Consider the following 7,404-nt stretch of genomic DNA (forward strand, 5'->3'; position numbering starts at 1 on the left):
GTTTTCAGATTATATGATTTTTCCCATAAATTTGGGCATAATCTCAGTATTATCCACTTTTTTTAAAAAGCATGTAGTCTAGAAAGTACTGCATTAAATTTGTAATGGACACCTTATACTTGCTTTGCCTTTCAGCCTCCAGCAGGGCCAGCCACCTTGACCTAATTAGACTTTTCCACTCCCACACAACTAGTAAATACTATAATTAATTTATAAAGGACTCTGAAACACCAGCTGGCAATAATTTCCTATTAGTGGTTTGCCCAGAACAAAAAGACTAATTTAAGTTGCAGGATATATATGAAGAATATATATATGTATAATCACATCTTTTAATCCACTGAATTTCCAGGAATGTCAAATCGTAAAGCGTACTAGGTAAACAATGCTTAACAACTTCTCGACATTTCTTTCAGCACATTTATTTTAAATTGTAAAAAAAAAATCTGTTTGACAAAAACTTCTTAGAGATATATATTTGGCGTATGTGAGATTTGCAGGTCTATAGATATTCACACACATCCCAAGCACTATTATAAACTCTATTGATTCTTTTAAAAATGTGAAAGATAGAGTTCCCGTTGTGGCTCAGTTTGTTATGAACCTGGTCAGTATCCATGAAGATGTGGATTGGATCCTTGGCCTCATGCAGTGGGTTAAAGGATCCAGTGTTGCTATGAGCTGCGGTATAGGTTTCAGACGCGCTCAAATCCTGCATTGCTGTGGCTGTAGTGTAGGCCAGCAGCTGCAGCTCTGATTTGACCCCTAGCCTGGGAACCTCCATATGCTGCAGGTGTGGCCCTAAAAGGCATACATACATACATACATACATACATACATACATACATAAAATGAAAGAGAAAAGGTGGACAGTCAGTTTAAGGATGTTTCAATGCCCTGAGACAGTGACAACTGTAGTGACCATCTGTTGGAACATTTGTCTATCCAAAAGCTGTGGTAGGCAGAGTTTTTAAGATGGCTCCAGGATCACTACCCCCTGGTTTACATGCCCTGTATTACCTCCCTTTGCCTGTGGGCAGGACCTGTTAATGTAATGGGATGTCACTCCTTTCATTAGGTTATACTACAATGCAAAGGTGATGGAACTGTTTCTCTCATCATTACATTATGTATATAAGATGACAGTTGCAGTGGTGGTGATGGTAAGTAATAGTAACGGTACAGCAGTAGCAGCAACAGGAATAGAGTGTAGAGAAATTCTCCTGCAGGCTTTGGAGAAGTAAGCTCCATGTTGCAAAAGGCCCATGTGATTAGGACCTAAAGGCAGTCTCTAAGAGTTGAGAGAAAGCCCTGGCTGACATCAGGAAAGACAGGGACCCTAGTCCCCCAGCTACAAGGAACTGAATTCTATCAACAACCTAAATGAGCTTGGAAGATGGCCCTGAGCCCCAGATGAAACTGCACCCCCAGACGATACCTTGGTCTGGTAGGGCCCTAAACAGAGAATAAGCCATACTCAGACTTCTGACCCACAGAAACTGACAGATTATAAATAAATGTGTAGTAATTTATTACACAGCAATAGAAAACTAATACGAGAATCAACAGCTGCCCCACAGGTGCAAATCCCAGAGCTCCTTGGGGATCTGGTGGACCCCATGCACAGTAAGAGGTGGGTATTGTCAAGAGAGTCCTGAAAGGGAGAAACGGGGACTAAGGCCAATAAAGTCCTAGTTCAGATCTGGGGTATCCTTCCCAGATGGGCCTGCTGAGCAGGCTGGTCCTCAGTGGACAGTAGAACATTTCAGGGCTTCACTTCCAGCACCCACACATAGCCATGTCACCTAGGCCCCACCAGATGAAGGCACCATACAAACTTAGAACATTTGGAAGAAGGTTCTCCAAAGTAACCCCCACACCCCTTTCCCTGGAGATGGAGGACTGGGTTAAGAGTCCCTCTTGCTCTGGTCTAAGGGTGGTAATTGTTTCTGTCTGTCCTGTGAACTAAGTAGCAGACCAGACTAGTCTGTAAAAAGAAAGTGCTGTGTAAGTAGATTCAGGGGAAAGAGAGGAATACACTGCTTGGATGCCAGATGACTTTTTGTCTCCTGAATTTGTGCTGTACCCTTGCCTTCCTATTCCATCAAATATCTTCTTCAACTCCCTCTCCTTTTTTATTATTTAAGCCATTTTATTTTTATTTTTGTTACCTGCAAGCACACAAAGCTCTAATACAATAGTCAAGGCAGACTCTTAGCTTTGTAGGTTTGGAAACTCAAGTTAATCATTTTCACCAGGGCAAATTAACCCCTTTGGGATCGATATGTTAAAAGGACCCATAAGAAACTAATATTCCCCTCAGAATGCCAATTTATCAATCTATGAAGAGAGCTAAATCTTGAAAGAAAAACGTTTATGGAGAATTCACTCTGGGTATTTCACCTTGGTACTCAGAGTGAGAAAAGCACTCAGGAGAGAAAATAGAGGGTTGTCTGGTTAGCAATATACAGTCATCCCTTGGTCTCCTGAACCCTAGCAGATACTAAAATGGAAGATGATCAAGATCAGTAGTTGGCCTTCCCAATCTGTGGTTCCACAGCCACAGATTCAACCAACCTGGGACTGTGTATTACTGTATTCATTAGAAAAAAAAAAAAAAAACCTGGGGTATAACTGGACCTATGCAGTCCAAACACTTGTTATTCAAGAATCAACTATAATTAGAAGAAAGAAAATGGGTAATCTTGAGATTTTTCTTTCAAGATAGGATAGCTGAAATTCCTTCTCTAGTCTTGAATATTTCTCTTTGAAAAATTACCCATAGTCCTTGAACTCAAACAGCCTTCTCCTCTTCTGGTCATTGACAGATATATGCTTATATTTTTTCTTCTGTTATTCTACACTTACCTCAAGTCTTTTTTTTTTTTTTTTTTTTTTTTTTTAGGGCCACACCCATGACATATGGAAGTTCCCAATCAGAGCTGCAGCCACCGGCCTACACCACAGCCACAGCAATGCAGAATCCTAGCTGCATCTGCGAACCTACAGCTCATGGCAATGCCAGATCCTTAACCCACTGAGAAAGGCCAGGGATAAAACCTGCATTCTTGTGGACATCAGTCTGGTTCATTACTGCTGAGCCACAACAGAAACTCAAGTCATCTTTCTGTTGACACACAATTCACCTGGAAAGATGTTACTAACTACAGTTGATTAACTTTTTGGTACCTTAATTGCATGCTATTCACCACCTCTAGCATCTATTGCCTGTAAGCCTTTAATTAAATAATAACAATCATTATTGTTGAGTTCTGTTTATCAAGAACCTAAATTTAGCTTTCTTAATCCTTTTAGCAATTCTAAAATGCTGATACTCTTATCATCTCTACTCCCTAGATGAAAAAATAATATATAGATAGTTTAAGCAATTTGTTTAAGGATACATTATTAACAAGTAGTAGAGCTAGGACTTGAAACCAAGAAATCAGACTCTAAACTTATATATTGCATTTTACAGTCTTTCACAAGGTATTTCACTTTCTAAACCTTGATTTCTCACCTACAAAAGAGGCTATTAACATCTTTCCTAAGGACTGTTTGGGAGTCTAAATGTGATGATAGATGGAAAGGCTTAGCATACTAGTAAATAGCTATTATTAAAATAATTCCATCAAGAATATGGATTGGATTTAGGAGATCCTGTTCACCTTAATAATACAAACACAAACCAGATTTTAGAATGAGTTAATTCTATTTTCAGATGGCTGATCTAATCAATCACATGCTAATCCTTCCAACCTTAATTCCAAATGATGATATTACCCAATTTTCAAATTCTGAGTGCCTTTTTGGAGGCCATAGCCACCCTCCATCTTGCAGGCTGCACATATTGCTCCAAAACTCAGGCACTACTTCACACACTCCACAACTTTGCCTAAAGTCACTGCTGTCCAGGTGACCCAAGAAGTGGCTTTCACTTTCCACACATTCCCAGATGAAAACTAGGGAATTACTTAGATATGAATATTAAGTTCATAGATTTATTTATTTAAATTCCTTGTTCTGGAGTTCTCTGGTGGTTCAGTGGGTTAAGGATCCAGCATTGTCACTGCTGTGGCACTGATTCAATCAATCCCTGGCCCAGGAATTTCTGCATGTTGCGGGTTCAGCCATAATAAATAAATAAATAAATTCCTTGTTCTTCAGAGTAAGACCTACTTATTTCAAGAAAAAACATTTTATGGTTGCTTGCTAAGTTATAATTCCAGATATTTCCTGACATAAAGATACACCACATATACATATATATTTTATGGCATGTATATAAATTTTTTCTTTTAAAAAAATTCTGGTCAACTAAAAAAAAATTATTTGAATATATTTTGATCATGAATCATGCACTGAATTTAAGATTTGGAACTTTATAAAAAGTTACTTTTCGTTGTTTGGAAATAGCAGATTTTTTGGTCTTTTTTTGCCTTTTAGGGCTGCAGGTGTGGCATGTGAAAGTTCCCAGGCTAGAGGTCGAATGCGATCCAAACCTGTCAGCCTATGCCATAACCACAGCAACATAGGATCCGAGCCACATCTGCGACCCACACCACAGCTCATGGCAGCGCCAGATCCTTAACCCACTGAGCAAAGCCTGGTATGTGAACCCACTTCCTCATGGATACTAGTCAGATTCATTACCACTGAGCCACACCGGGAACTCCTCAATAGCAGATATTTTTTCAGGCATATGTCTGAACATACAAGAACAAAATGTGCTTGATTTATCTGTATTTTAAGAAAATTCTCTTTGAGTCTAGAAATGTAGGTAATCCTCAGAAGTAGGATCACTGCCACCTCAAACCCTCAGTTAACTGTAGAACCCTCAGCTTTGTAATACAACTTAATAAGAATTATGGCAGATTCAACATCACAACTAAAAGAAACCTCAATCACCATGAGGGCCAAAAGGTATCCACATACCACTCATACTCAGGTCAGTCACAGAGGGGTCTGTTATCATTCCCTTTGCCCCTAAAGTTGGTGTGCTATTTAACAAGGCTCTACTGAGTGAGGATAGGTAAGATATGGTGAGATGGGAAAATTGAAGTGTTCATTCACACGTTAAAATTTTTTTTTAAATGCCCAGACAAGTACCCATTTCAATGAATTTTTATAAAATGAAGATACCTGTGTAACCAGAACCCAGATCATGAAAAATATCACCAGGTTTCCAAAAGGCTTATGTTCCCTTCCAGTCACTATCCCCCCCATCCCCCATGCCCTAGTTTGGCTTGCTTTTGAACTTCATATAAACAGAATCATATAACATGTGTGTACCAATTTGTATTTGGCTTTTTCAATTCAGTATTGTGTTTTCAAGTGATAGCTATAATTTTCATTGTGGTTATGATTTGTTTATTGTCACTGTCTTACATAGAATGCCACTGTGTGAACGTATCACAGTTAATTTACCCAGGCACCATTCATAAGCAATTGGGAACTTCTGGTTTGGGGCTATTATGAATAGTGCAGCAATGAACATTACTACATACACCTTTAGCAAACATACATGCATTTCTGTTGGGAATATACTTAGCAGTGGACTTTTAGGGTCATAGGGTATGCATATGTTCAGATTTAATAGAGCCTAACAAACATTTTCCAAAGCATGGAATCATTTGACACTCCACTAGCAGTGTATAAGAATTCTAGCTGCTTGACAGTCTCTCCAACAATCGCCTGATTTTTCATCTTGATCATTCTGATGGATGCATAGTGGTAACTTGTATTTCGTGACTTGCAGTGCCAGCCAAAATGAAGTAAGACCACTTCTGCCTATCTTTCCCACTAATCACAACTAAAAGGTCAGGATAAAATACAAAAAGCAAATGCCTGAGGACCAAAAAGTAAACAAAAACAGGAAGACAGGGAAGAGAATAAAAACTAAGCAAAATGCCCTGTGTGTTTTTGACCGAAGGCCTGGCACCTAATGAAAATGTGGTGGCAGAACAGAGAGCAAAAATGAAAACCCCCTATTTCTAGCCAGATGAAGGGAGAAAAGGAGCTTCTGTGAACTAAAGTCTGTGGGTAATATTTTGCTTTTTTTCTCCTTTTTGCCCTCCAGGCTTTGACCTGACAGTCAGGGCCCAGGTTTGGATAGCTACACCACCAAGAGAATCCCTGTCTTTCCAGGCAGGGAAACTGGGAAAGGGTGCCTCTATGGTCTGAAAAGTTTGGAGGAAGACTTCTGTTTTGTTTTTTCCTCTTTTTTCCTACCTCTTTGTTCCAGTGTGGGTCACGGTCAGCTGCTGTAGCTATGGCACAAAGCTAAAACTCCAAGTCGCATATTTCTACTAGGAAAAGGACACCCTGCAAAACAGAGTGTACAAGAGGAATATCAAAAAGAGGAGAGCTGGGGAAGGGAACTCCCTAATTTTACATATGAATCCGCATAAGTTCTGTGCTCACACCTGAACTGAGCATCTGCAGGCTAGACAAAAAGCTGTGTAGCAAGAGATATGGAACTGAACTACAATTTAAATTATTACCCAGTTCCAAAATAAATCCTGAGTGTTGTGTGTATAGAAAAGACTCAATGCAGCACAGTAAAGCCTTTGAAAACTGAACTGATAGGGAACCAGCACCCTCAGGTGAGACTCAACTTGAGATGTGAACCAAATTGGATTGATGATGACCTCCTAAAACAAAACAAAACAAAAAAATCTACATTCTCCAGAGTCTATGCAACATAGTATTCAAATCGTCTTGGATAAAAATCACAATTACTCAGTATACAAAGAACTGGAAAAATATGACCAGTTCTCAAGGAAAAAAAAATCAACAACTTCAAACTCCTAGATAACCAAGAATTACAATCGCCAAAACTTTAAAGCAATTATAATTAGAAAGTGGTTGAAATCGTTCTTTCTAGATATATGGTATACTCTTAAAAAAAAAAAAAAACTTGCATTTTTGTAGCCGAATTAATGACAAAAGCTGGGAAATACAAAGGATAAACTGTCAAACACAGTTAACATCCCCAGTACATAACAGTAAAATTAAGTTACGAGAGCTACAAACAAATATATGCAACAATTTGGGATGATTTAAATGCCTATTGTTGAGCGAAAAAAAGTTGCAGATGATTACATAAACAATAAACTATCCTTGTAAAGCTCAATAGTTTATCAAATTAAACACATACTTATACTAAACTTTTAAAAAGCAAAGGAATAAATTCCAAATACAGGAAAGTGTTACCTCTGGAGGAAAGCCAGCGGCTAGATTGGAAAAAGCCACAGGTAATTTTAACAACACTGTCAATTAACCTAGTTCTAAAATCACTGGTCGGTTCCATAATACTGGTTTTGTTACACCTACTTACTTACTCCAAAACAGTAGGTGTCTAAACGACATTCCACGTGCATGGTGAAAGCACAGCGCCCTCAG

The sequence above is a fragment of the Sus scrofa genome, chromosome 6 (genome assembly GCF_054392235.1).
Source record: "Sus scrofa isolate SSC_HxYL_T2T_F1_AM1 chromosome 6, Sscrofa_HxYL_maternal_Yorkshire_Landrace_v2.0, whole genome shotgun sequence".
NCBI classification, from domain to species: domain Eukaryota; kingdom Metazoa; phylum Chordata; class Mammalia; order Artiodactyla; family Suidae; genus Sus; species Sus scrofa.